At 44.3% G+C, this 3,821-nt stretch overlaps 1 non-coding gene across 1 annotated transcript; it reads left to right on the forward strand.

Annotated features, from left to right (window-relative positions):
• Nucleotides 1-285: 285 nt before the first annotated feature.
• TRNAE-UUC (transfer RNA glutamic acid (anticodon UUC)) lies at nucleotides 286-358 on the forward strand. The gene has a single exon. It is a non-coding gene; the product is annotated as a tRNA-Glu (tRNA).
• Nucleotides 359-3,821: the final 3,463 nt, after the last annotated feature.

Raw genomic sequence — 3,821 nt, forward strand, 5'->3', positions numbered from 1 at the left:
TATTTGAGGCAATGCCCCTTATCACCAAATATTTGTACAAACTTCTGTTTGTTAATAGTATTCCAGGGACAAGGCAGTCTGGGCTCCTGCCTAACCACATTTACGGGCCACAGAATGGTACCTTGTCACTACGCTGGGGGAGGGGCAAGGATAACAACCAGCGATGGTGGAACAGGCTGCAGCATCTGTGGTTGTCTCAGTGAACTCCGAGGTTATGTAGACAGCTGAGTTCTTTTTTTTTTTTTTTTTTGACAGCTGAGTTCTAATCCAGGTTGTGCTGGGAATTCCCTGGTGGTCCAGTGGTTAGGACTCAGCACTTTCACTGCTGTGGACCCAGGTTCAATCCCTGCTCGGGGAACTAAGATCCCATGTGATGTGCGGTACAGCCAAAAAAAAAAAAAAAAAATCCATGTTGTGCTGCTTACTAGCTATGTGTTACCCACCTGGCTGTTAATCTTTTAAGATTCCAATGTATCATCTGTAAAATGGGGCTAAGAACACTACCTCATTGAACTGCTGTGCAGATAGCATGAGCTGGTCCTATAAAACATGTGTTTGCACATTTCCAAACAATAGCCCACAGCCAACCAATGTTAACTGTGATGAGAATCATCTTTGCGGTAGCAAAAAAGTGTACAGTAGATTGGATTCTGTGGTAAAGAGAAGTTCTCCGGAGTGAGTGGCACAATCTCTTCAAATCCAGTCATCCTGGAACAGGAAGAACCAAGGTTCTATTTACCTAAGAACCAAACTGCTCACAGTGACAGTGGCTTTTAAAGAATTTCCCTTAAAAAATTAGGACATGAAAGAGATAAACATTTAGCTTGCTACCAGAAACTCTTGCTTCATTGTTTTATTTATCCCTTAACTACCCCTCAACATGTGCTGTAAGTTCAAGTCTGTTTGGGAGCAGCGGCAGCGTGGAGATCACTCAAAATAGTCAAAGTGGATTTAGCCTGGTAAAGACACTGTTCCTTTGAGATGGTACTGAAGTTTTCAACCATGACCTCCCTTTCTGGTTTTACCAGCTTTTCCTTTCAAGTCTCCTTCAAAGGAAACTACTCTCTCGCTAAATAGCTATCTGCAAACCAACTTCATAATCATTTCTAAGTGAAATTTTGAAGGGTTTCAAACAGAATTGAGACAGGCACAAACATTTGAAGGCTGGATCATAACTTCCACTAGAGGGCGACATTTGCTAAAATAAAGAAAAGGGATTAAGGGCCACAGGGATTAACACTGGACGTTATGAGTGAGCCGGATTCCAGGACCTTGGCTGCCCCTATCACCTGCGGAAACTGGAAAACACACAGTCTCCACCCCCAGGAGATTCAGAATCAGTAGGGGGAAGAGGGCAGAAAAAGGTGTTGGGAATCTATTTAAAAAAAAAAACTCTTCAAGTTTGGGAGCCACTGATTTAGAGAAGTGAAAATAAGATTTTAGCTTACTTTCTCCCACCACTCCCTCCCCTCTATTGACATAGTCAGGTCCTGCCTGGGCCAGTCTTTGCTGAACATATATTTTAACCTTGGTGGAAAAAGAGGGCTTATCTTTACACTAAAACCATGACCTTTGCCTTGTTTAGTGGATGTTATTTAAAACAACTTCCAGAAAGGTCATTTTCAGTCCTTTTCTATGGGCAGGTCCACTTCAAAGGCACCCGGCAAAAATATTTCCATTTCTGTCTGTATTTATCAGCAATGCCAGCTTTTGCTTTATCAAAAGCAAAAAGCTGTCTAAAACAATACTTGACTATGGAACAAGATTGTGGGCAATGCTGCCGTAAATAAAACCAGAACTTATCAGTGTGAGTTGCTAATCAAATGGAGACAGGCACAAGACATGTGCCTGTCTGATTAAGCATAAGAGTAACCTAACTGGTGCATAAGAAATTCTGAGAACCTGTAACAGTGCAGTTATGGCCTGGAGATTTGGTCCAGCTGAGTACAAGATAAATATACCTACCTGGTCCAGTCTCCTTGGAACGGATTTTTTTTTCTTTATTGGATCTTTAAAATTGATTTATGAGTCAGATTGAGGTAAGCATTCCCCTTTGTGTTTTATCTGCTGTGCTTACAGGGTCACAGTGACATTTTGAATTGTAAAAGGGCTGCCAGAGTTCCAGCACAGAAAGTTCCCCTCCTAGAGTCACTCTGTCGGAGAAAAAGCACCAGAGAAGGCATGTGAAAGCATTTTCTGATCAGGCTTCTCTTTTAATTCAACCCTGTGGTCTTATAGATCCTGTTGTCAGCTTGCATGCCGGACAGATAATCATTAAAGAGCTCCTCCCACTTTCTGTGGGCGCCTCCCTGGACACCTGGCCACACTGGTCAGGAGTGATGGAGCTTGTGTTTCTGCACATCCCTCGCCAATCTCAGACCTCTCCGTTTGCATTTATACATGCAGATAACACTTTTCAAAATGTGTCTACTGCTTTCACAGTTGCCAAGATTTGTCCTACTCTTAAACTGGTGTGTTGGATTCTCCAGCAAGGGTTTAGTCCCTTGACTGTGATTCAGGGATATGAGGTTGGGAATGGGGAACTTTGTTGATGGGATTTGGTTTACCATGAGCATTTCTGTCTGCTCTAGTGGGATAGGATTGACTCACATGCACCCAGGTCAGACATCTGGTCAGTCTCCCACTACTTTTTTTTTTTAAATTATATTATTTTTTATTGAAGTATAGTTGATTTTACAATGTTGTGTTAGTTTCAGGTGTACAGAAAGTGATTCATATATATATATATACTTTTTCAGATTCTTTTCCCTTATAGGTGATTACAAGATTGAATACAGTCCCTACTTCTTTATTTCTCTAGCATTGCTTACTCCTTTCCCCCAAACCCTGAAAAATCTTAGGCTGTCATAGGAGCAAGTCAAGAAAAATTAGAGGGCTTCCCTGGTGGTGCAGTGGTTAAGAATCCACCTGTCAATGCAGGGCACCCGGGTTGGAGCCCTGGGCCAGGAAGATCCTACATGCCGTGGAGCAACTAAGCCCGTGGGCCACAACCACTGAGCCTGTGCTTTAGAGCCTGCGAGCCACAACTACTGAAGCCCATGTGCCTAGAGTCCGTGCTCCCGCAGCAAGAGAAGCCACTGCAATGAGAAGCCCGCGCACTGCAACGAAGAGTAGCCCCTGCTCACCACAACTAGAGAAAGCGTGCGGGCAGCGACAAAGACCCAAGGCAGCCAAAAATAAAATTAATTAATTTAAAAAAAATTAGAGAAGCTGCCATCCTTCTTTTCCTTTTCTCCTAGAATATGGAAATGTTGTGCTCTGAACCTTAGTTTATTCTGTCTTGTTACAAATGTCCTCTGGAGAGAGGCTTCCATCAAAGTGGAGGGCAGCATGAGACAGTGACCAAAGAGCTGCGGGGCTCTTTACATCAGGTTAATAGCCCACAACCTTCAAAAGGACCTTGTATGAGTCCTCAACAAACCCACTCCCTCCAGTGAGTTGGGACACATGTCAAGCTTCACGAGGTCACATCTACAAATGCCACGTAAATACACATGACACCAGCAGCTGAAATGGTTTCCTTCTTTGCTTGTAATTTTTGGCGAATGATTTGGCCGTGGTTATTCCAAAGGGAACTGTTGGCTGTGGACATGATTTGAGGGGAATTCCTGAGGACAAAGAAAGGGACGTTTGGACTAACTGAGGCGCAGCTGGAGGACCCCAGGGCTGCGAACTCGGCAATAGCCGCGCGCAGGGCAGAACCGCCGGGTTTCAGGAATCCCCTGCCAGCTGCCGACCCTCATTCCGGAGGTCGCTGACGATCCCACCACGGCGGGAAGACGGAGCGGGGACTCTGGACA

This window comes from Phocoena phocoena, chromosome 19, assembly GCF_963924675.1.
Source record: "Phocoena phocoena chromosome 19, mPhoPho1.1, whole genome shotgun sequence".
In the NCBI taxonomy this organism is placed as follows: Eukaryota; Metazoa; Chordata; class Mammalia; order Artiodactyla; family Phocoenidae; genus Phocoena; species Phocoena phocoena.